Below are 27526 nucleotides of genomic sequence, written 5' to 3'. Positions count from 1 at the left end.
ACAGTTTATGTGTCTGCTCCAGCAAATGTCCCGTCAGTCAATATTCTCACCCTGAGTTTCCTTCTGAAAACACATGCTCCTAATGGACTGAAAGCTCTCACGTCCAAAGGTGACATTTTCCATCATTGGCCAGTGGCAAAACCAGAGGACTTTTGCTTTCAAAATAAGAATATACTTTTCGCGTCGCAAAAAAGGTCTCTTAATCTTTCAGTAGATAGAAACACAAATGAAAGGCTTCAGATATAAAAGAGGCAGTTAGACATAGAGTGGGTTCTCAGTCAGCAAAAGTCCACAAATCTTTCAGGACAGTAAATGCTTGGAAATATAAAGGCATGAAAGCTATCCCAAATCTGAGCTAGGTACTAATACATCTAAATCCAATTGACTTGCACTGGGGCTCCTATGACAATTTCTGCAAATGGAGCTTTGGAGAAAAAAAAAAGTAAAGGCTTTGTAAACTTGATTTTTAATTTTCAAATATTCAGACGAAGAAGCATGTCTACCTGCCTGACAGGGAATTGCAGTGGGCAAAAGTAGAAGTGAAAATAAATTTGTAGAAAGCTTCCTGCCTCCTCATATGAATGACATACAAGAAAAAAAATGACATTACTGGCCACGTGGCAAGTCAACAAAGACCATTAGAAAAAGGATGGATTTTGTCATTGCAGTGACAGAAGTGTCTAACTCAAAGACACATAAATAAAAAACCTGGCAGGGGTGGAGCGGCCCCGTCTGTTTGGCCAACGCATTGACCATTAATACTACAGAATATTTTGAGCAAAGCCTGCAGTGTCACATGTGCAGAGCCACGAAACAAAATAGAAACCTTCTCTTCTAATGGTACACTTAAAATATTTTTAAACTATTTTATTCTAGTAATAATATATTATTCTAGTAATCTAGTAATAATGAACTCAGCACAGCACATTTCCTCCCTTTTAATGACCACCTGGGGCTTATAGGCCACATCTGCACCTCAGGTCATTGATCCCTTCCCAGCTGACCAGTGATCTAGAGGAGGTGCTCCTGTGCTGAAGTTGTTATACCTCAATTATTGTTGACTGGGCAATGACAGTGAGTAAGCATAGCATCTGCAAAGACCAGACTCAGTAGTTTACCTCTCTTGATCTGCTGATGAAGAAGGAACAAGACTCTACCTTCAGTGTTTTGTAGCTTTCTTATAACATGGTAGTGAGAGGTGGGGGCACTGCATAGTGATGTGTGGTTTCTCTCCTAGAGCTAAGTTTGACTTAATCAGGAAAAAAGGGGATTTGAAATAAAGGTAGAAAAAAAGGTGAACAAAATTTGAAGAACAGGCTTTATCAGAAGGCCAGAAATCTCCCAGCTTCCACAGCTATCAGTATGGGAAAAGCCCATCTTATTTTAGTAGCAGGGTGAAAGCATGTACTGCAACAGGATTGGTTTGCAACACTGTTTTTCAACAGTGGCAAAACAGAGGAAAAACATAAAGTATTAGTAGAACATAGACTTTAGTACAGAAAATAAGGATACTGGAGACTAAGGCTTGGATGAAATGGTGAACAATCGAAAACTAGTGAGAATGAATCCTTAGAAGTTCACCAGAAAGAAATCCTAGCAGAGGAGTGGCTTTATCATTAGTTTATAGTGACACAATTTTGAATTTTAATGATGAGTATTGGTGCTGTTTATAAAAACATAAAGTGTTTGTGTCACATGAGCCTGATGCATTAGGAAGTACTACATTAGTAAGTCAGAAGGACACAAAATATTATTTGCAAAAAGAAGTTTCTAAGTTGGTGGACTTGATCAGATGTAAGAATTCAAGGAGAGCTGACAGAGAATACTGAAGGAGTTTGGGAAACTGAAAGACATCTAGTACTACGTCACTATTGGAAAAAATATAACTAGCAATATTTACTAGCCTCACAAACTTAACTAAAGGAAAAAATGATAATTAGTTGTACCTACATAGTTGTATGTTACTTTTTGTAGGGAATCTAACTTTCTACCCTGAGCAAATCTAATGTAGCATTTGGCCAAACACCTTAATCAAAGTGCATATTCAGAGCATAAGGAATCAGCCAAGTGTCTGGTCCTTGCAGTGCTTTGAAGAGTGGCGTATTTGTGGAAATATTTCTGTGGTTAGAATTTGGGGATAGCAAAAAGTCTGGCAAAACAGTAAGAGAGGAGGAGGCTGGCTGGCCTGTAGAACGAATGACCTGAATCCATTGGCATTCTGGGTCCAGCTTGTAATACAGCCAATTCCAAGTGAGATACGTAGCAAACAGAAATGTGGGACTATGTTTTTTTAAGGAGTTATTCTAAAAAGGGTACAGATGGTATGGTGACCACACAACTCAATGAGCTTCTGTTTTGATTCTGTGGAAAAAACTTAATCTTATTGTTCAGTGAATAAACAGAAAAGACATGAGGGCAACTAGGACCATGCCTCTAGAGGACAGGACAGAGATATTGCACACACAGCTTGTGTCCACTTTCTAAAAAGTATATTGAAAAATTGGAGAGGGTGAGATAAAAAGCCACAAAACTTATTTGAGGCCTGAAGGAATTGTTTTACAGTGGAAGGCTTACAGAGCTCCATCCATTTAGCTTATCAAAAAGAAAATTGAGAGGTGGTTTGATTACAGTACGTAAGTGCCTTCACAGGAAGAAAATACAAGGTAGTAAAGGCCTCTTTAATCTAATACAGAAAGAAATAACAAGAACCAATGGCTAAAAGCTGAAGTCAGACAAATTCCAATTGGAAATAAGCCACAGTGAGAATGATTAACTGTTGGAACAAACTACCAAAGGAAATGGTGGATTATCCATCTCCTGATTGCTTCAAATCAAGGCTGGATGCTGTGATAGTTATAACAAAACACAAGGTAGATTTTACTCTAAATCAAGTTACTGAGGGAAACAAAGTAGTTTCAGATATGCAAGAGGTGAAACCAGATGAACTAGTTTCTCATTCTCCCCTTAAAAAGTTCCTTGTTTTTTGGTAAATAAATCTATTCACTGAATTAAAAAAAAATACTTCTTCCAAAGTAACTTTTCTAACCAAAACTCACCATGAAAATCCTCTTACCCCTCCAAAGTGAAAAAAAAACAGTCATAGTTAGCTCTGTCTGAGATGATCTTCACCTCTTTATGCCTCAGTTTCATAATTGCATAATGGTAACCCTTAGGCACTACGTACACATTTCAGATATCCTCAAGTTTCTGAAAAAGCTGGAGTTCCACAGAGAGAAACAAGGCAAGATTTCAAAGACAAAGCACAGTAAACTAACAAAAATTAGAAGTCAAGACAAGCTGGTGTCTATAACTTGAAATATCCTTCAGAAGCTGAACTTTGTTAGATTTTTTTAAGTGTGCCCTAGCACGGAGGGTCAGCAGAATTGTCTAAAAGTAAAATGATGCCTGGCAGTTTCACTTCCTCCCTGTTGTATGGGAACAACTTTTCTTCTTCTTTAACTTTGTATTTCTCTTATGTACCACCATGTCTAGACTATTTTTATCCCTTTTTAGAGATGCTTATCACATGTCCAGGTACGTAGGCACTCAGTGTTTTCAGCAAAGTGTACAGCCTATTTTGTCTCCACTGTACCCCATCTGAGGGAGGGGGAGGGAAAGAAGCAGCTAAGATCAAGACACCCTCCCCTTCTCTTGTGTCCTTTGTCCCATGACACAGAGTCACACATCCTGAAAAGTCTACACAGAGACTTTAACTAATTTTGAAGGCAAATTCCGCAACACTTATCTGTTCTGAGTACCTCCTTTGTTTGAAAGTACACCAAATGTTCAAACCATGGAGTGGTCCATGAAAGCCACATCTTCCTGTACATGCCCGTTGCTCAAGAGACCACAGAAGTCAACCTGTATCAGCAGCAAATGATGAGCCCTCTAAACCCAGCCCAGATGTACTTACTAGCCAATGCATTGTGAGAAGTGTATTCTCTATTTCCTCTTTGCACCTCTGTGTTCAGCTGCTTTGAAATGGAGTTTGGAGAGGAAAAACCACGTAGCACTCATTATACCCAACTGCACAAACACCATGCTCTTCCAATGTAGTTTAGACATATAATGTGAGTTACTGTCTGTGTTAAGGCACTTACAGTAAATATTCTGGTGCTCCAAGTACTCTTTTAGTGTGTGCCTTTCTTTCCATGGAAGCTCCTAACCTTGCCTGGATTAGTATAAGTTAAAACATTTTTAAAACTTTTCATAGAAAAGAAATTTATATAAACAGACCTTCTCCTCAGATGGAGAAAGATTAAAAAAAAATGTACTGTAGATGTGTTTACCCTCACAGTCTTGTACTGGTTAGAGTAAATGTTAAAGTCTGTAAACAACATAAAGCAAAACAAAACAAAGACATGGCTCAGAAACAAAGTTTTAAGATGGTTTTATAGGAAAAAGAAGGTCTTACCTTACCTCTTCAAGCAAACTGTGTATATGGGGCAGAGTTTGGAGATGTCACCAGCAAAGCATACATTAGTTTGAAATACCAATGCACCATTTGTACAGGGTGTGCACCTAGGTGGACCTAGGAAAAAGGAGTGGAGAGTAGGAAAAGAAAGCCAAAGTTAATTACTTGGATACTATCCCTTTTTTTCTAAAGCGCAGTGAAAATTATGGACCTTCAACTCCCAGTCTTGATACATGAGCCAAAGCACTAATTCAGGAACTCTGGTCATTTGAGAGGCATCTCTTTGATCCAACAGTGACTTATGTGTAGAGCAAGACTGAACACGATGGGAACAACCTTGCTTGTTCCAGCCAGGGGTATAAGCATGTTGCTTAGATTAAGAATGATCCAGATATTCAGGATCTGCATGCGCAAGTCCAGAGTTAGATTTTCAAAGGGCTCCACGTCCCATTTAAGTACTACAGGCCCAGCAATCATGACAGAACACAGGTTTCTCTGGCTGTTTAGCAGAATAGAGGCTGGAGGCATCAGCTAAGTATAGGGTTTATTTTCCAGTACTTCTATAGTACCTATATGTATAAGGAGATTATTTTTTAAATTTAGGTCCCACATCTATTCATAAGAACCCTGCCAAAGGGATTAAAGTAATTATATTTTTAAATAATGAAAGGTGAACTTCTTCTCTATGTTTGCAACAGCTATGAAGTGGGCTTAGGGAAACTGGACTAAACTCTCTGTCTTCCCTAAAGATGAAACAGTCCTTGAAGTACAGCTGCCAACACTTGCCCCCAGGTGCAATGATCTCCCCCTCTTTCTTCCCCTCATAGCAGTAGGAATTAATCAAGACTTTTTGCATAGGGCCAAGAGGAGGGGGGAAGAGGGAAAGTCTGTCATATGTCATTAGAATTGTGATTGTACATGTCACCAATGACATAGGTGGTTTAAAACTGTGCATATGATTTTATGAGAAAATGAAGTAATCAGCTATAAACACATTTATACATAATCTTGCTTTGACATTTATTTTTAATGAACCAGGAAAGTCTACACTCTTCTTGAGGTCAACAAGAAAACAGTTCTCACTGGAAGAGAACATTTTTGTTATTACACTGAATGGAATGAGTTGTATATTAAACAACATACAGTGGGACTGAGTCCATCTCCTCCCAGAGCTGAAAATTTAGTAGGCTCTGCCTCCCTTTTTTCCATTACAGTTATGCATCAAGTGCATTCAATAAAATGTCCTTCTCTTAGAATTACTGAATACACATAAGGGGAAAGTGTTGCTTATTACAAATTATTTTAACTGGTAATTCTTGTTGAGATGAAAGCTTTAATTTCTATGAGAGTTCTAGAAGTCAGGTGAGCCTGGCAGCAGGTAATCAATCACAATTACATTTAATCACAAAATTCAAAAGTCACAGCAGTTTAAAGTATGTTTAAGTACATACAGGTGATACCTTAAAATGATTTCATTTTGCATAGTACAAATAGGAGGCGAAAGCAGGTTTATTTATTTTAAACAAGATTACTTACTATAGTGATGAAAATTAAGACTCTAGACAAGCAAGGAACCCTGATTCTAGTAATAGGTTTGCTGATAAATCTTCAGAGAAAGTAGGTACTCTGAGAGACTTCCTGCAGTGACAGAAAGGATGCACCACTGCAAACTCTGACCCAGTCAGCCCACTGTAGACTTAGGAGTAAGACCAGGTGATTAGTGGATGCCTTAGTTTGGCTAATAAAAATCAAACCACACAAAGTGCATTTTTGCTTCATGTTTTCCATCCCTAAAAGGAATTTTACTGTGTTTTACCCCATAGCTCACCAGCATTGCAGGAAATCTGGTTTCAGCTTTGTTCCCTGCCTGAGGGACCTGGAAACCACATTCCCTGCTCCTGCCCAGGGACCATACTATCTGCTGGTGGGTTGGACATGCAAGGAGGGGAAGGCAGGAAGGAAGCTCTCAGTCTGCTTGTTGAAGTTATTTTATCTGTAGAAATAAAGCAATCACTGGAGGAAGCCAGCTGAGGTGCTTTTCACAACAGAGTATCCTACTACCAGGCCCAGCACCCTCCTTTCTTTCATTTTCCTATCTTAATGATAAAGGAAGAATTGTATATCCAATGTATGAAGAGCTTCTAGCGTGGTGACTAGGCACTAAAGGTGGAGAACCTAATTCATTTCTGTTGCCTGCTTGGTTCACAGAAGGATTTGAATGAAGGCCCACCACTTCCTGGGTGAGATGGATTTAAACATCGCCCTGAGTTTGAGAGGAAAATTGATTCCCTGTTCTGAAAGTCACTGGGGACATGGGAAAGACGGGTAGCAATGAACGTCTGGTTATTTGGACAAACTGAATTGATACCAACAGTGAAGATTGAGAGGAATAAATCCTCAAAACCTCATGATTATGGCAATTTTCTGTAGGAGCAGGCACTTTAGGCAGAGGTAGGGGCTAAATGAGGGTCTACCATGTTCTCCATGAACTTGCCAGGTAGTCAGCTGCTGGATCAGAGGAGATGGTACTAACTCCTCCAGTAAGCAATCTAGCAAACTAGCAGCCTAAAGTTGATTCCCAGCTGAAAATATGTAACCAATACAGTTACCCCCAAACTGAAGATCTGGACAATAAACTCTGTATTTTTCTGTGAATTTTCCTTCTAAAATGCAATGCTTGAAATGAGACTCCCCTGAAATATCTGCATGGAAGAAATAAAAAGAAATGCAAGTACAGAATGTAAGTTTCTTTTTTCCAAAGAATTCTCTACTCTGGTCTCTAAAATATAGAAAAAGTCACAGGCCACCACACATTCTGGTTCTTAATTATTCTAAGGAAGAATTTTATTGCAACCTACCCATGTCTCTGCCTTACAAGGTAGCTGAGATCCAGTAGCTGCTACCATGTTCTCCATGAACTTGCCAGGTAGTCAGCTGCTGGATCAGAGGAGATGGTACTAACTCCTCCAGTAAGCAATCTAGCAAACTAGCAGCCTAAAGTTGATTCCCAGCTGAAAATATGTAACCAATACAGTTACCCCCAAACTGAAGATCTGGACAATAAACTCTGTATTTTTCTGTGAATTTTCCTTCTAAAATGCAATGCTTGAAATGAGACTCCCCTGAAATATCTGCATGGAAGAAATAAAAAGAAATGCAAGTACAGAATGTAAGTTTCTTTTTTCCAAAGAATTCTCTACTCTGGTCTCTAAAATATAGAAAAAGTCACAGGCCACCACACATTCTGGTTCTTAATTATTCTAAGGAAGAATTTTTATTGCAACTACCCATGTCTCTGCCTTACAAGGTAGCTGAGATCCAGTAGCTGGAATCTCAGTATAAATGACTGTATAAGGAGTTACAAACATTACTAGCAAACCACCCTTTTTTGTGTAGCCAGGATATGCGTAAAAATCTACCGTCTGAGACTTCTTGTTTCTGAGAAGAACTAATGTCTTTTGTTTGACCAGCTAATGCAGTTTGCAAATATAAACATTTACAAGTCCTTTACCAGGCTTCAGGACTCAGCTTCTGCACCTGGCACCTTCTTTTCCAACTACATGTTCTAAGTAACGAAAGACACTACTGCTCTTTAAAAACTGTGCATCTTATAGACTGTTATGGCTATAAAGCCAACTACTTCTACATTCAGAAAAGACTGTATTCTTAGCACTTTGAACTTATTTCTGTTACAAGAAGGTTTAATCAAAAGGACCTACTAAGAAAATGTTCATTAATGTATATGTTGTGATAAAATTCCTGGGATTTAGATAGAGCTTTGGTGTAATGAAATGAATTCACATGACCATAAAGTGTTTTCATGTCAGCTTAATTTATCTGGAGTCTTCAGGTTAAGATTGTTGTTCAAGCAAGATTTCTAGAGTAGGATTTCCAGAAGCAAGTAAACTAGTTCTGCAAAAGATGTGAGAGTTTCTTTGTCACTCAAATTCTTAAAAACAAAATTACTCTTGAGGCTTGAACATGCTTTCTTTAAAGGGAATGACAGAATACCCATTGACTGTAACAGGGTAGGAGCTTTGATGCACGATTTACTTAGTGAGATACTATGGGCTAATATTATACAGCAGGTCAGACCTTTTTTGGCCATAAATATCTATTAAGAGTGATAAGCACTGACCTAATGCTGCTTCTCCTACTGATGTCAATAGTGGAGGAATGAGGCCAAAGCAGAACATGTCTGACTTACTACTTTAGTAAAGCGTAATTGAAACAAAATTGAATTGAACCAAAAGTAATGCATTAGGTAGAACAGGTAATGCAAAAGAACCGCAGTAATGAGAGGGAAGTGTCAGCTGTTTGGGCTCATCTGCCAGTAGCAAGACGATCAACTTTGAAAGTCCATGCTCTACAATCAGGTATAGAGGCAACCAGGACAGTAAGTGGCTAGATAGCATAGAGACCATAAGAGAGGGAGACACCTAGGTGCTGTGGCTTAGATGAACCTTATCTAAGCACTTGAATTAGGTGCCCAAATTGAGAGTCCATTTGCCACAGACTCCTTCTGCAGCCAATGGACAAAGAGAGCCGGATATTTCCTATAGGCAACTCCGATCCTCTTTTGGCTGAATAATTGTTTTGCAGGGTGAATCTCTCTCTATGGTCATAGGTTAGGGAAATTAGCCTCCTTTCTCTGGTGCCTCAGTTAGGTGTATACTTTCAGCTAGGATTAATCCAGGGTTATTTGTCAAGGCATAATACACAGCACCCTGGAGAAGAGTAAAACATGTCACTACCCCTGCAGTTATTTGACACTAATCTCAAAAAGAGCAAAATCTGTTCTTAGAAATACCAACATGTTTTCTGGCTAATCAATGGTAGTAGCTGAGCTGACACCTACTAGATCACTGATAGAGTAGACATACCTACATTTTAAGCTCCTGAAAATACGCTGAAGTAACATGACTGTAAAGTAATATTGGCTGAAACTATTCTCAGGAGGGTTTGGACACCAACTCCTTTAAGTTGCTTTGAAAATCCTCCCTGCCATTTGCCCAAGAATGTTAAAGTTTTTTGTAAGTATCTCTACAGCTTTTAAAAATCTATAGAGGGGAGGTGCTGGCATACAGTGAGTTTATGAAGTCTTAAACATTTAAGAGAGACAAAAGGTACAAGAAGACAAAGAGTTACTATTTGTATTCTCATTATTCTCATTCTGCAGACAGATCTGCAGAACATAAGATTGGGAAAGACAATATGCATCACTGTTCCTTAGTTTGAGTTATTTTTGATCTCTACTATTTTTTGTCTCAGTCTTCCGCTCTTTATGAATATGCATAGGTTTCATTAGGCTTCTAAGTCAAGTACGCATAGTGGATAAAGACTGAGCACATTACTTCATTTTTCAGTCTTCTACCTTCTTTTGCAGTATAGCAGTAACTGCCAGCAGAGCTTGTAACACACCTCTGCTTTTGAACCCTTCAACCTACATACTTACATTCCTGAGCATAAGATTTTGTATGCCTGAGAATACGTCTAGCTACCTCAACCCATCTGAATCCAAGATTCTTTCAAAGCCACATTGAAAGAAACCATAATTCCTTAAAATTGAGCTACTTTTACAATCTATAACACCTGAGGATGAGATCTTAATTTATCGTCTCACTGAGGTGGAAGCTCCTCATGCTTGGTATTGTTTGCATCCAAGTAAAAGAGAACCCAAAGAGCTTATAAACATCCACCCAAGTCAGACAAAGGAAGTATTGTTGTCACTGATGGCATACAAGTCCATGGGCTGCCAACAGTATTTGTTTGTTTCTCAAATATAATCTCTAAGGAAGAACTGAACAATGCCAGTGAACTGGTAAGGTAAACTGAAGAATGTATCTGATTCTGGAGTTCATGATGAAGTAAAGCTCAAATCATTGACTGTTAGGTAAATACTCCATGAAAAGTTATAAAACTGAACTTTGTTAGATGTGTAGTATTTCCATACTTCAATATTGTTAAATATACTGTTGCAACAGCTTTAATTCAAGCAACAATTTGGTGTCACTGTGCAAACAAGGGCTTGAAGGTGTGTATATTTGGAAAACAACATACAGATAAACAAAGTATTTTTTAACTTAATAACTCTTCAGTTGTGATTTGAATTTGAAATCATTCTGTTCTCATTTTATCAGAACTGATGATACTATTTCTAGGTTAAAGTGGACTGTTGCAACAGCTTTAATTCAAGCAACAATTTGGTGTCACTGTGCAAACAAGGGCTTGAAGGTGTGTATATTTGGAAAACAACATACAGATAAACAAAGTATTTTTTAACTTAATAACTCTTCAGTTGTGATTTGAATTTGAAATCATTCTGTTCTCATTTTATCAGAACTGATGATACTATTTCTAGGTTAAAGTGGAGGGTGATTACACTAATGTGAAGAGATTCTCATATCAAATCCACAACTGTGGTACTGAGAAAGCAGAGAAACAGCCTACTGATTTAACTAGTGTTTGGATAGACTATTATTTGAGAAGCTGTCCAGATTGTCTTATCATAAGAAAATAATTTCACTGTAAAGGGACAGTTATATTTTCTGAGTGGGTGGGGTGGGATAGGAAGGAGCGGAATGTATATATCTATATATTGTTCTCTGTTTTAGTGCAGATGATTTCTTTATGTTCCTCAGTTTTACATGGAGGGTCAAGTTTGAGCAAGCAACAGAATTTCAAAGAAAAAGTATCACATTTCACTGAGTTCTATATCAAAGCCATGCATAAAGCATCTCATGATTTTTATGTTGCAGCATAAATCAACTAAGTTTACTCATAACCACACTGAATATGATACGAGATTTGTATGGTTCAGGGATTTGTTATTTGTACGTTACTTAAACACTTCATAAAATGACTTTAGTATCTGTTCACTGTGTATATTTTCTGAATTCCTTGTTGGAAGATACGGGGTTTCTTTTTTTCTCCCATCTCTGGTATTTAAGCATAAGTTGGGATATTTAAAGAACTCCCATCAAATACCTTATTTTGCTACTTATTCTTGTTAGATCCTGTTTTTCCATTAATCATTCTACACTGAAAACAACTTATTAATAGGCTGTCTCTCTTCCCTTTGATCAGTGATTCTTGGAATTGAAAGGATGTGGAAACCTGATCTAACTTTAAGTCCAGAATTACGATTCTCTATAGGTTTCTCATGAGACAAATTTCTTGCTCTGCATTGGGAGGACTGCATTGGACATGACATACATGTATATGTAGAAATGCTTATGATATGGCAAAATGAAAAATTAAATTTAAAAATAATGCTATAATGTTTCAACCAAAGACTTCAAAACGAGTACAGCTTGACTAAATACTTTTTAATGTTTCTAAATGAGAAATAATGTCATCTATTAATTCACTGTTAGGTAAATGCATTTCAGAACATTGATAATCTTTTAATGAAAATATGCACTTCTGGTAAACACTTTCACAATGTTCATAAGCTGTTCATCAAGCATCAAGTTCTTGTGAAGACATGTAGGTGTATTATTCTTTATCACTTGCTAACCAGGTGAAGACTGCAAATTAGGATCAAACTGCGGAATTGTGCAAAAAGCTGAAATAAAACAACAGTCACTTGAGAAGGCCTAAATAACACAAGAAGGACAAGCTTAACCATAACATAGCAGTAAAACAAAAAGTGGAGGACTGGACAATCCCACTAAGCAGATGTCTATATAGTGGTACAAGAACAAGGGATATAAAAGGGAGCATCTGGATGTTTTCCTAAGTGATCAAAATATTAGTAAAATGGAGTGTTGCTGGTTTTTTTTTTTCTCATGACCGGTCTATAAATATGGAAGACTATGATTTGTTCAGGAAGAATAAGGTAAGGAAAAACTATCCATAATGTGGACAGAGAGAGTTGCTGAAAGCCTGTTGGCAGTGACTATGAAGGAGAAGAATAGTGTGCTGCTGGGACAAGAGATACAGCACAGACCACTGGACAAAGCTTTTTGTGAGTATCAACCAGAGTAATCCAAGACTCTGGCCTCAATGGTAAGGGGGTATTTCAACCACCCATGTATCTGTCAGGAAAAGAGTTAATGGGTAAGACAGTTTTGTTCCATTGGTGATAGTTTTTTTGATTCATAAGGAGAAAGCACTTGGAGGGGAAGATCTTTTAATGATGATTCTAAATGATGGGAAAGAACTTGTCGAGAATATGAAGAAGAAAAGCGAAATAGGTAGGAGTGGCCATGAAATGGTCTCTGTGATTATCAGAAAGTGAAGAACAAATGTAAGTAAAATAAAAATTATGATTTTCATGAATACCAATTACAAAACTTGGAGAATTGATAATGGGAGTTTAAGATAGCAGAGTTCAAAAAATGAACACAACCATATCAGTGCCAAGTATACGAGTGGAAAGGAATGACAGAAAATACAAAAAACACCAGCTTAGCTAAAACTTCATTGACTTGAAATACAGGAAGGAAGCAAACTGAAAGGACAGATTGCTAAAGAGTTGAACAGCATCAGCAAAGGGTCTTCAGATTGAAACAGAGAAAGCACAAACTAATGAGAATTTAGGGTACCACATCACATTACTCAACCTGATGAAAAGGCAGGCTACTGGGGACAAGAGTGGCCCCTCTCTCCCCCAGCCCTGATTATGTTCTGCCACTTCTCTTGTATGAGGTATGGCAATGGTGACACTACAAGTGAGTCAGGTCAGCTCGTGACCAGACAAAAAAACCCTAATGTGCCAAAAGAAAAAGTAAAAGGGGAGTTCTGTCAGATCAACACACTGATCTGACTTGCCACACAGTTGCCAGATCTAACACGGGAAATACAGTTGGGACATGCAGCTAGGGATAAGGGCCAGGTGCTGGGACTGGTCTTTTCAGTAGTACCTTACACTTGGACTGAATTAAATTAACATAAAATGAAACTTTTATTTCAGTTTGACTTTTCAAATCAACTATGTTTAAAAAAAGTCATCCTTGGATACCTCACAAAGAGGTAGAAGTGCTCTCTGCACAGACAGGGGATTATCCTGAGAACTTACTGATGAAGGATGAGGTTCCAAACTGGAGCAGAGCTACTGGAGTGCAGGGGGAGGAGGTGAAAGAGGGGAGGAAGGGGTAGACATGAAATTACAGAGTATTGGAGTAAGGAATCAAACAATGTGTAAAAAGAAAAAAGGGAAAAGGAAAAAGAAGGCAGTCCTCTATGAACAGGTAGCAGACATTCAGTTGTGGCAGAATCAACAAATGTCCTATGTCTGGACTTCAACAAAGCTTTGGACACTGACTCAAGTAACAATTTTATCATAAAGCTAGAAGATGAGTGCAAAGTTAATTTTGCACTCTTAGGAAACCTCTCTGAAAAACATGATGGTTTCAAATATGAATAAGATCTATTGCTGTTTAAGGCTTCGAAACATGTTTCCGTCACATAATAAGGAACTTCAAACTGTTAACCTAGGAGCAAAGGTAAAAAATGTGACAAGCTAATTTAGACCTTCTTTCTCTAAGTAAGATCTCTTTGTGAAACGAACAGCAATGCAGCTAATGTTTGAAAATGGAAGGATTAATCCATAAAATAATACCCCTCTTTTATGGATTTCTAACCTTTCGTTAAAGCAGAAGGAGAAACATGCCAAGCCTGAACAACATTTCTAAAACAAAGTAATCATTTTAGTTCCTGGTTATATTTATTAACTAAAAGTATAAATTAGAAAATAACCAAAGGTTATACCCAAAGCTGCAGCCAGACCCAAGGTATTCCAAATGTGCCTATTTAATATGCACTGCAGATTAACGGGTATTACACATTGATTCTAGCTGTACTTTCTAGAGGAGGTGGAGGAGGAGGCAAGACACTGAGATAAAAAATACAGTCTTTGTTTCGAAAACAAAAATGAGATTGTAAAATTGAAAACACGAAAGTGGAAGAGAATCACTAATAACTATATTCTTTATCTTCAAAAAAAATCAACAAAACCTTGCTTCGCTGTATGTTCCAGTGTACTACAGGCAGGCATTATCCATCCCCTTTCTGAATGTTGGCAGGAGAGTTTGCTTTCCCAACTCTGTGAAATTCTAAAATATAATGAAAATGCAGCTACCGTACTTTCTAAGCTCTTGGTAGATATTTTCACTTACTTTGTCATTTTCAGGGGGGAAACAATGGTGGCATCTGTGCCCTGGTGCTAAGTGCTCATTTGCATGCAGAGGCAGAGAGATATCCGTTTATTATCAATTTTATGCATTACTTCATTTCATGGTGTTAAAACAATTACATTCAAAGGGTTCAACAGTCCACAGCCAAGCTATTCAGGGCTCCAGCAGCATCATATAATAACGTTATTCAGGGAGAGACACATACATCATAGTTTACTGACTTAGAAGTAAAAAAGACAGGGAGAGGGAGAGAGAGAAGCAACTCCTATAGAGCTGGATACAGAATTTGTAAAACATCAGAGATATTACAATAAGCAGCGAAACTCAGGGCAGATGGACATGAAATTATTAACTTCTGAATTATTTTCTAAGAAAGTTGGGCAAATTTTTTACATACAACAGTTCTACCAAACTCTCTGCCACATATACTCTCAATGTCTTATACAACACTCTTCGTCACACATACTGCAAAGCTCCACTTGAGCAAAAAAGCAGACTGTGCACCTCCCCTTGAAGATCTCAGAACACATACCTTGGAACAGCAAACAAACGGTTTGGTCTGAAGAGACTCTTGTGCTCAGAGTGCTCTCTACATTGCAGTGGATTTGCAATCTGATTATCTGGTTACTCCTGTCAAGGCTCTGCCAAGCCTCCCATGAGGAATTTATGTTTGTCTATCAATTTACATTAGCTAAAACAGCTGTCCATGCGAAGGATTTCAGGGTTTTAAAATGAGGACCTACCCTCCGACACCAGTCAACTCTCCAAAATCCAACGAAAACTGTGGCTCAGTAGTGAACAAATTAAAAAAGCATATCCACCTTTAGAGTTTCCCTTACTGAGTTTGGTGAGATGTTTGTTTCATCAGAAAGCAAACAAACTACTCAATTGAGCATTTGCTGAAAGTTTTACAAGTGCAAGAAAAAAATCACATCAAACAACTTTTAATAATATTTGACTGCCAGAGGAAAATAAAATCAGTGCTGTCCCTATAAAATAAAAAAGCAATTACCAACTTTTTGATTATTATTCCTATAATCATCTACCTTCAGGAAAGTGACTTGAGTGAAGCACAAGAGAAGAAAAGCCTTTTTGAAGCATTTCAACATAGAGGACTCATGAGATAAGAAACTGGAAGAGGAGTTTTATTATCTGGGCTATCACAGACAACTGTTTGTTGAAGTGCTTAGAAATTTCCCATCAGTTCTGGCTAGGGATAGTTGATATGCACACAGTTCAGTGATAAGGTGTGGGTCTGCTCAAGCCATGGAGAAATGCAAGTTCTGAAGAAACTAGCTTGGCAACTGGGAAAACCAGCTGCTTCCTGGTAAGGACTGCAGAGGAAAATAGAGTCTGCAGCAGTTCTCAAACTATGGGCCACTCTCAAAAGGATGGGGGAAAATATGTTCTGGGCTGTTGCATGGCCAGAGTGCTGACAGAAGCAAAGAACAGCATGTGGTTGAGGTGGGGATAGGTCTAGCAGATGGAGTGGTACTGAGGAGCCCACCACCGCTGGAGCTGCAGAGCCAGGCCATTGCCTTTCAGCCTTTCCTCATGGGGAGCATCCCAGGTACCAATGCCCCAGAGGAAAGTCAGAGGCAGCAGGTTCCTCACTGGGTCCTGGCAGGTTTCCTCTGTTTCTGCTTTGAATATCTCAACAGCCAGCACTTCCTTCTGAGCTACCTGGCCCTGCCCCTGCCATAGCCACCTTCTAGCATTAAAGGAATCAGGGTGCCAACAGTACCCCAGCTGTGCCACATCTGCATGGTCTGCAAAAGCCATCTCAGAAGCAAGGTAAATAATGAATTGGCCCATGTTGATTCCTTATTAGGCTGCTAGCAATGTCTTGTCTAGCCAGTTTAAAGCTAGCGTGACTATCTTTACACTACACTGCAGTCACAACATCTACCTTAAGGGCAAGGAGAATGCCCACTACCAGTTTTATCAGGCTATACAAATGAAGCAACTTCCAGAACTGAAAAATTGGGTCTAAGTTTTATGTCAGTAGCTTCTAGTTTATTTCACTCTGCAGGGCTCATGAGCTCAGACACAGCTCTGTGGCAATGCCTCTGTACTGCTTGCTGCTCAGTGGCTTGATTCAGGGATCTAGGCATGAAGAAGTGTGTGGTAGGCATACTGCTGTTGCTTATAATGGAGGACAGTTTCACACGCACCAGGTTCTTCAGTCAAACCCCTCCTGTTACAAACACTGGACAATAACGCAGATCATAATAATTTCCCTGTTACTTTGCTCTTCCTGTCTTCACTATATGGTTTATTCTGCAAGCTCTTCAGAGAAGGGACTGTCTTTTCATTATCATGCCTACATGATGAAGTCCTGATAACTGACCATGGGTCTGAAGAGACAAACATTAGCCTAACAATAAAGCCCTTAAAATTTAACTAATGACTGACTGGCCTTTGAAATAAACCTAGTAACCACCTATTGGAAAGGAGAGAGAACGATAACCAACAGGAAGAGGTCCTGGTATTTGGATGGCAACTGCAGAGACATGAGAAAGAAGAGCCCAGCAAAACATTAATGTATTAGACAACAAGGATAGGTGTGTGGATCTGTAAAGACAGAAAAAAAAAAATGATAGCCTGGCAGGAAAAGAAGGTCCAGCTTACGGGAAGAATGGAGATTTGCAGGCTTGGTTTTAACCTTCTTCCTATATCTGACTTCAAAATATTTTTCAAGTCCTATTTTATTATTTTTAAAAACACAGTCTCTTTTTTTAAAAAAACACATCCCCATGTACTGTGTTGCAGGTCAGCATTCTTAGAGTTCAGTGTTGTCTTTCCTTCTTAACACAAAGCATATAGAAATTAATCAATTTGTATTTGTTAATACCAATAAATGAACATATTTTTGTTTAAGAGGCTCATGGAATAAACCCACCCCCCCCATATTAAGAATATATCTTGAAATGATTGCTTTTCATGAGTTTTCAAGAGAAGTATCTTGGTTTTATCATACTACACAGGTGTATTTGGACTGATTTAGTTCATCATAAGAATTCAAGGACCATACAAAGTTACTAACTGTATTCCCAGTCTGAAATATCCTGTCTCCGTTGGTTATCAGTGATGGATGCTCAGGAAGAAGTCCCAGAAGTAGGGTGTGCAAAAAGGATATCTGTACTAACTGTCCACTCAGTCTCACGTTACTGCAGTCAGCAGACACTAACATGAAAAGCTTTGAGACTCCAAAAGCTATAGCAGCTAATTTTACTTCAATCTAACTAGAATCTTTAACTGTCCACACCGTGCTAGAGAGATCTGTGAAAAATTAGCTAAACATTTCATATGACTACCTTGATGGAGAAAGACCTGTAATAACCAGTGAGTACTCTCTTTGCTTGCAGATAGCTCTGGAATGAGTGCTACAATTTCAAACTGGAAACAAGTGAAAACTTCAGATGAAAGATACTTTCACTGTGTTTTTAGTACCTCCAGCTGTCTTTTCCTCTAGTCCTTAAATAAGGACAATACTTTGGTAAAATACAAAATTTTATTACTACACACTACTTAGTGTCTGTACCTTACATCACATAGAATCACAGAATGAATCACAGAATGGTTTGGGTTGGAAGGAACTTTTTAATGATCATCTAGTCCCCCCCCCCTGCCATGGCAGGGACATCTTTCATTAGACCAGGTTGCTCAAAACCCTGTCCAACCTCACCTTGAACACTTCCAGGGATGGGGCATCCACAGCTTCTCTGGGCAACCTGTTCCCGTGTCTCACCACCCTCATCATAAAGGATTTCTTACTTACAGCCAATCTAAATCTACCCTCTTTCAGGGTAGATTTCTACATCTAGAAGCAAGTTAAGCACGTCATTAGTACTGTTAAACCACTTTGCTCCCTTTAAAACAAATACTAGCTTAAACATTTTAGATAAAAGTTCAGATCTATAAATAGTTATAAAATGCTACACATATATAAAGAGGTTTACATATATATATATGCAAATACTGGACACACTCCATGTTGGAATAAGTTACTGCAACTCCACTAATACTGAAGGGGTTATACTAGGTTTTGCCAAAAGAGATTTTTGGCTCTGTGAATCTTAGAAATACAAGATCAAGAGAGTCACTGGAAGAAGAGAATGATAATATATGTTGCTTAAGCATGCAAAATTAAACTCCTGAATTAATTTAAACAAAAAGAATTGTAAAACAGCGTACCATATGAAACAGAAGAACAAAATTATCTCCTACTTGTCAGAATATTGATGGAACAGTGAAGATACTGGTTCAATTTGTAGGTCATCATCGTCAGCTGTCAAAAAACCCCATAATCAACAGTTCATATTCCAATGTGATCACTTTATTGCTAGCCTGGAGTGATGCTAACTCCCACAGTTCCTGCTGCCTCAAAATGGGAGTCAAGGGTGGGTAGGACAAATACTTACTAAGTGGCAGCTCAAAGTCCAGTCTGCCTACCAAAGGAAAACAGATCCTAATACGGACATGGGTCAGACAAAATTTAAGGAGGGCTAGTAAGAAAAAAAGAGTTTGTATAAACAAGCTGACAATCAAAGTTTGAGTGACGCTGAACACCTGCAGCTTCCATTATGATCCACGGTAGCTATAGGTGCACAGTAAGTGTTTAGTTGCTGTCTGGATTTGACCCATACACAGTAAAGATATGTTGCTCATTAATGCACCATAGTTCATGAGTCTACAAATGGCAAATACATAACAAATGTAGCAAATATATAGCTAAATGGCACAGCAGAGTCTTGCTTTGCTCCCTATTTTGACTTTTTCTGGTTTTGGGTTTTGATGTTGCTCTCTGGTTTGTCATAAGAGCTAAATAATCTTGCCAGTTGGGTGCTAGTATATTCAGGGGAAATGTCAAGATTAATTTTCATCTTTTAAAATATCCCCAAAGCCACAGTGTATACCTTTCTGGGGCTGTTAACATGAAATCAGTTTTCAGACCGGCCTGCAACTGGAACACTTCCATGCATTAAGGTACTCAGGGCAGGCAGGTGGCAGGTTGTTAATTCACCCCCTGCTCATTCCTAGAGGTGGCGTGATAAAATGAGCCACATGCTTATGACTTTAATGTGCTTGGTGCACAAAACCAAGATGATTTCAGGACAAAACAGCATCCTTGCTAGCAGTTGGCTGAGACATCAAGAACAAGAAGAAGAATTTCTAAGACCTTATTGGTGAACATATGGCAGACTCTGATTTCCTTACTAAATCAGATGATATTACTAGAACTGGGTCATTATGCACACATTGTAATCTATCGTTAAGCCCAACAAAGTAATATTTAGCTAGTGTTTTAATTGTACTACTGGGATTTATCTCTGCTTTTCAAAGAAAAAAAAAGTCCAGGAAGGAAAAAAGAGTGGTGAGCTTTCAATTTTAATAACAGGAGATTGCCAATTTTGACAAATGACACTAACAGCTTATTCAGATAATGTTTGCATTTATACATATTTGCACATATTTTCGGTGTTATTTAGGAGATAGGAAATGTTTAAATTATTCATTCTCTTCCATCTCTTCCCTGAAAAGTACATTTCTCTTCCCTGTATATGCTTTCCAACTGCAAGTTGGCATCATACGTTTCAAATAATCTTCCAGTTTTACAAAGCCTACAGCCAGGCCATCATTACCTGTCTTTCCAAACAACCACGAGGACAGTGTAATGCACGTGCATGTGTTATAGAACTGATGACATACAGGAAGGAAATTAACCTCTTGGCCTGGAAATCAAGCAGTCCCTCACAATGCCAATCCATATGGCTACAATCAATTAAAACAAAGATGCATCCTTCTCATCTAGGCTGCTGAGTGATCATAGAGCAAGAGTTACAGGGTGGTAGAAACTGGGGTTTCTAGGTTTTTTTGTTGTGGCTGTTTCTTGGTTTGTTTTTTCCTCTACCAATCCTTCCCGCGTGATTTCTGAGCCATATGCAGGCTGCTGACACGGTACTGTTTATCCAGGGTACAGGACAGAAGGGAAAGGTGTGCAATTCAACTGCAGGCCAGTCACCCCAAACCTGTTAAACACACTCATTTTGCAATGTGTTAAGCAAAACTGCTCAGACAAATCCCATATCTGTCTCCAACAGCTGGAGATAAAGAACCCTGTTTTCTTTTCTGTCAGGGTTAATAAAACAAGCAACTTATTAAATAGCATTTTGGCAAACACAATGGATAATGAATCCTATTCTATAGTTAAAGACTTTTAACAATTAAAAAGATTTATGAGCCGAGTGCCGCAACACACGAGCACTGGAGGAGCGAACCCGCTCCTGCGCAGCCATACGTGGGGCGGGAAAGGCGCACATCCAGCCTGCGCTTGCCGAGGATGGGCGCCTTGAGAGGAGCCAGGAGAGTCTGGCAGGTAAACGTGCAGCTCAGGCCCACGAGGACAGCAAGACGGACACCCCAGGAGCCCGGCCCTTTGATGGGGCTGAAACAGCCGGGTACGTCAGATACCGTGGCCCCCCAGCCCATTGTTCCCCATCAGCTACAGTACATGTCCAGCGTCTGGTTTGTCAATCATCGGATTCAATGGCTGTTTGCCTGGGAAGCTGCTGACAGGGGGCTAGGGGGGCTTGCCAGAGCTTAATTACCGTACCTCATTAAAGGGCTTCTCATTCATATTCAGTAAGGAATCATTCGAGCAGACAGATATGTCTTTGTTAGATGAACTGAAAAACATACTTTTAAAAAAATCCGTACCACTTACGTATTTACATTTGTTTGGTTAAAGAACTCTTTTCATTCTGCTTAAGAGAGAGAGAGGAAAAAAAGGGGGTAAAAAGGAAAAAGAACAGGAAAGAAATAAAATGAAAGGAAAATTAACTAGAAAGAGTTTGCATTTGCAACTTGACAGTTTTTTGGGTTTTTTTGAGGAAAAAAAATATTTCATTCCATAGAGTCAAATTCTGCTTTCATTTCTATTCAGTTCACAAAGATTCACTGACGTGTGCGTGGATGGCAAATCTGTTTTAATGAATGAAGGCTGGAGGGGTTAAAATTGGCTACTTTTCTCCTGGCAAAGGCTTGGTTAAAAATGTCATAACTGTTTTTCCTTAAAGGAAAAGGGTAGGAAAATTTTGCACCTAACTTTTTTGTGCAGGTTTTCTGTTCTTGTTAAAGTAAAAAACCACAAAGCTAGAGCCTTAACCAGCGCAGTTTAGTGCAGCCTCCCTGGCACTGTGTTGGCACCGGTAAGGATACGGACTGTAGTCTCGTTCTCACTGGTGACGTTCTTCCACCAAAGATAGCATTGGCTTGTATTCACTGGCAAGCCTAACAACAATTCTATCCTTCTGGGGACAAATGGCCTAAAGAGGAAGGAAATACCTTTGTAATCTGCACAAAAGATTCCACCTGACAGCTCTCAGCCATATTTTTATAATCATTATTTTTAGCATGTATTTTCATTAAAATAGAGGTCCAAATCAGAATGGACCAAACCAGTGGTCCAAACCTCAGCTATGGAGCATGAAGACACTTCTGGCTTCCAAAGTAACATATTGGTGTTTTGCTGATTTCTGATTACTGATGATATTGAGCTATTGCATCAGAGAGGTCACAGTAAGTCTTTAGTCTGAGACATCTTGGTGCTAAGAAGATTGCCCTTATACTATTTGTTTAAAAACCCCCACAAAACTATATGTGTGGTGCTGGTATCTCAGGAAGAATAGCAACATGAAAAGCCATTTGATCTGGCATAGGAGTGAGTCCTTAGTCCTGTTTACATGTGGCTGATCTGGGGTTAGAAGAATAAAAATGCCAAGGAAAAGAAGAGAGATGATATACCCTCTCTTGTCCCAGGCTGCTGAACTGCACAAGGCCGAGGTTTTCAGTGCACGGCAGTTTAGGCTGACTTTTTTTTGCCTTTGAGTCTGCACTTTTGGAAATGCAGCAAGACATGAAGAGAGAACTGTGAAGAGACCTTGTGTGGTTAATATAGCTTTCCCTTATTTCTTTCTCAGAAATGGTTTTAGAAGAAATTAAAAAGGACATTCGCCTAAAGGCAGACACAAGGCACATTAAATTTAATCCTGCATGGCCAAAGTTTGGCCAAATTATGAGCATCTGATAACGGGGTCTTTTATATATAATGCAAAGGACTTGGCAACTTCAGCTATCAGCAGAGGAATACAGAAGTTGGGGACATCATATTTATTGTCATATTATGACAGGGAGCAGCCAATCAAACCACAGGATTTTCACAATGTATATTGACAGCTAACAACAGCCCAGCTCATTAGAGCCCCTCTGCCAGAAGAGTGCATCAATCCCATAATTGAGAAATAAGTACATCACTCCAAGTCAGTAGTCCCTCCACTCTGTTGAGCTGAAACAATTCCATCTCAGTATAATAAGGCATGAAGCCTAACATCATGTACACTAATAAAAAATACTATCTTTTTATAATGTGATCAAATTTGAGTTCCTGTTGGGGCAATAACCTGGAGTTTCCTGATATCTCTGCATTTAAAACCTCAATTATAGCTCTATATTCTGCACAGTTTTGCCTTGAATACCTAACAGATGTTTATATTGAGATGAATGCTTTGTGGACCCAGAACTGTCATCAGACCTCTCATAATCACATTTTCACCTATGCATATGGTGTACACCTGTGGCTTGTTGGAATTGTACTCAATTGCAGTTTGGGAGGTTTAATGACAGCACTGTACTTTTATTCTTTTGTAATATTTTTCATTCACATTCTGTTATAATTTTTAATGCTTTTTTTGTGTTTAGTACGTAAAGCAAATGCAGAAATATAAGAACAAGCGAAAAAGGCTTTTAAAGCTGCACATGCCTCAGTGTTTTGCATAGAAAAATAGACGTATAGGTTAGTAATATAATATATAATAATATCTAATTTCAATATAGGCAAGATTTGAGTGTTCTGAGGAAATGTCATGGGACAGTACTAGATTTCTCAGCTAAAGATATACAGAAGGATGCTAAGAAAACCAGCCTAGAATACAAAGCAGAGGTGTATCATATACATGTGGGTTTTGATGTTTATCTATTTTTGTAAAGCAAATACACCTTGAAATGTACTGCCAGGAAACCGTCAGGATCTATTTTTCATTTCCCATTTACAGATACATCGACTTTCCTGTGAAAGGTCTGTGGTGGTGTATTTCAACAGTGGTTTCCACACACCAAAAGCACCTAACATTAGAATGGCAAGGGATGGGATTTAGGCTGCTGCAGCCCACCAGCTCTGCCCTCATGAAGGTGAAACACGAGACGTTTTTGGGAACTGGATCTGTATCATTGCAGAACTTAGTATGAAACACAGGGCAACTGCTGGGATGTGTGTGTTTGCCTGTGAAGACCATTCTCACACAGAAAAATCTTGATGCACAAAGAAACCAGCTAGTCCTAATGAGGCAAAAGGACCATCACAGGCCTAAACACAAGGATGGCTTCTCTTTGTTGCAGGCTTTCGTTATCAAGTACCTGTTTTATTGTGCATCAGCTGTCTGCTTAGTATAGTCAACTGAACGAAGAGTCATCAATAAGAAGAAAATGGAGTAAGAGAAGGAAAATACAAAAAGAGGTGGTAAAAATCTCCCAATCCCCAGCAGGCAGCTTCACTAAGGCCTTCACATGAGAAGAACATGGAGAACAGCCTGTTAATGAAAATTAGTGAAATCCCAGTGGATTCTTGCTATGAATTTTGAAACTGTGTCCTGTGATTTTGCATTCATGGCCTTACTATTGGCTTAACCCAACACCTAATGAAGATGATGGGAGTCCTTCCTCCAAAGTTGATGGGTCAGCAACTAGTGCACAAACCAAGCATTTTAAATCTGTGTGCAACTGAAGATAAGAACAATTAGAGTAGTTTCTTTGGTTTGCAATTCCAACAGACAAATCCTTCTTTGAATTAATTAAAATCCCAATGAAGAATCTAAGGTAGCCCATCTTATCTAGCCCTTTTGCATAAACTGAACATTAAATTATTTACAGGCCAAAATGTGTGGCAGGTTCTTTAAAGTATTCTACACTGTAGAGTTGTAATGTCAAAATTTGCAATCCATACAATGAAGAAGCACTTGGGAAACTTGGATAATAAGGATTACTCTTTTTCTTTATCATATGCTCAATTGTATCTTCCTACAGTACAATTATACACGGAATAAAATCAACAGTGAAATAATGGGTAAGAGACATATGCTATAAACTTAATATTAGCCTTAGTAGGTTCGCACACATTTTCTGCAACAGGATTTTCAGATGTGTACAAGCAAGATGTAGGTTTCTCTGAACTGTATGAAATGCACCTCTGTAAGTCAAATGGGTTCAAGAGTATTCTAAAAATTTTAAATGATTATGCTGTGTGGCTTGTTTGTCAAGATCAGCTAGCAAATTGCTTTCCGTGCTCCTAGGCTTCTTTTGTGTGCAGACAGTTGTGCTAGGGAAAAAAACCCCTAAAAACCAACCCCCCCAACAATCTACAGTTATTAAAGCCGTCTCTTTAAAAAGGAAGTATAACAATGATGTCTTAATAGCAGAGTTTTATATATAGTTTTATATGGAAGAGCAAAATTGGCCTATCCCTAGAGGCACAACAAAATTTGATATGCTTAGGCTTTTTCCTGCTGGTGCTTATCTCTTTGGTATTTAATTTGAAACTTGTTAGCCATTACTAATGCTGTTTGCCATCTTCTGCTGTTTTTCATATACAATCAAACTAACTTTTTTTTTTTTACTATAAGAAACATGGAAAAGAAAGAAATTGTTATAAAATCTTCTGTCACTTACAAGCCTGAACTTTAGACTTAACCAGATGAGCAAAGGACTTATGATAGCCAATAAGAAATTCCAAGCATCCACTTCTACCATAAACAAGGATAATAATCCATAGCTGAGATCCAGTTTTAAATTCAGAAGAAATGTGAGGACAGTTGTATACAACAGTTTCAGCATTCAGTGGAAGCTGCTCTGTGAGCTACTGACACATATACAGCTTGTAAGCAAAACAGTTTTATGAATACATTAGTTCAGTAATGAGTAGAATCTTATGACCTGTTCTGAGATTTTTGGAATAGTGATATATAACAGTATATTACATAAGTGAAGAAGTCATGATAACAAAGTGTTAGAAAAGTACAGGGAAGGACCTTGAAATGATAAGCATTTAGTATCTCAATAACAAAAGCAGAAAAGGAAACAACCTTCACCATCTATTGAAGCATGACATTTTGCAGGGGTTGCTAAATGAACATTGTATATGAATGAGTACCAAAGGGAAGTCTTCTGATTCAAGTTACTAGTCATTTTGTTTTGCGAATTCCCCGGTTAATGATCTCCTTAATGGTTAATGGTCTCCATCTGATTGGCAACTCCTGTAACTTAGGAAACACGAATAAACGCTGCCTCCAGTCAGGCTCCAGAACTGTTAACTCAGGATGAATATGTGGATAGCCTCTAGTTTTGAGCAGAGTTTTACTACTTGATTTTCCAATGGTTCATTAGGTGTATGTCTGCATGTAGATACAAACCTTTTCCCTTTGCTCCAAACATCACTATATGCTGCTACGCCTCTCTATTAAGTGTTGCCTGCATCAAAAGTAAGCAGCTTCTTGAAGGCACTACCACTACGTACAGTGTAACCATTGCTCCCGTAAGTACCTCGCTTTTGCAGCGAAAAGTCTTCTCCAAGAGGTCATGGAAAAGTAGCCTTATTTCAGTTCAGTAACACACTGACTTCTTGGTATCTTCCTTCATTAACTTATTTTTTTCGTGGCCACTGCTACTTAAAAAGCGCTATGTTAAATGGTTTTATTAGAGAATATTGTTATAGGATGTGTGTTGTAAGGGTCACCTCTAACCTAGCAAAGCTATGCTCATAGAGTCTTAAAAGAGTGATTACTGAAGTAAATAATAATTTCTATTATCAATCTAGCCAAATGTTTTTCAGTGTGAGATGCAGAATTGTTTTAATGTCAAATAGGTCCATCCTCTGAAAGACCTAAAGATCATGCAATATCAAAGAGATGGAAGTAATAATTATTTATAATCTGTCATTAATTTATTTTCTTCTTAATGTCATTATTTTATTTTTATAATAAAATATATTAATATTATATTATCATGTAATAATATTATATATAATAACCGAATTAAAACTTCATTGCATCTAAAGGGCTGAGAGGATCTGAACTTCTGTTGCACTTCCTTGTCATTAAGCAGCTATCCAAAAGGAAAATTAATACCCAGACTGACTAGAAGTTTGTGGTGTCCCAGCTAGTCACTTTGGGATAACATCTTCCCAAGTCGCTGAGCACAAGTATAAATTGGGAGAGGAGTGGCTGGAGAGCAGCCCTGCAGAAAGGGATCTGGGGATGCTGGTTGGCAGCAGGCTCAATAAGAGTCAGCAGTGTGCTCTGGCAGCCAAGAGGGCAAATCACATCTCGGGGTGCATTAAATACAGCATAACCAGCTGGTCAAGAGAAGTGATTATCCCACTGTATTTAGCGTTGGTGCAGCCTCACCTTGAGTATTATGTGCGGTTCTGGGCCCCAAAATTTCAAAAGGATATTTCAGCAGTGTGCTCTGGCAGCCAAGAGGGCAAATCACATCTCGGGGTGCATTAAATACAGCATAACCAGCTGGTCAAGAGAAGTGATTATCCCACTGTATTTAGCGTTGGAGCAGCCTCACCTTGAGTATTATGTGCGGTTCTGGGCCCCAAAATTTCAAAAGGATATTAAGGTCTTTGAATGAGTCCAGAGGAGGGCACCAAAGCTGGTGAAAGGCGCTGGAAGGCATGTCCTATGAGGAGTGGCGGAGGACCCTGCGTTGGTCTTGTTTGGGGAGGCTGAGTGGGGATCCAGTGCCAGGACAGGGAATGGCTCAAAGCTGCGTCCCTCAGGGGAGGTTCGGACTTGGCATGAGGAAACTTTTCTTTCCCAAGAGGGTGCTCAAACCCTGGAACAGGCTTCCCAGAGAG

Source organism: Aptenodytes forsteri, unplaced genomic scaffold (assembly GCF_000699145.1).
Source record: "Aptenodytes forsteri isolate BGI_AS27 unplaced genomic scaffold, ASM69914v1 Scaffold338, whole genome shotgun sequence".
Taxonomy (NCBI): Eukaryota; Metazoa; Chordata; class Aves; order Sphenisciformes; family Spheniscidae; genus Aptenodytes; species Aptenodytes forsteri.
This window is presented reverse-complemented; position numbering follows the sequence as displayed.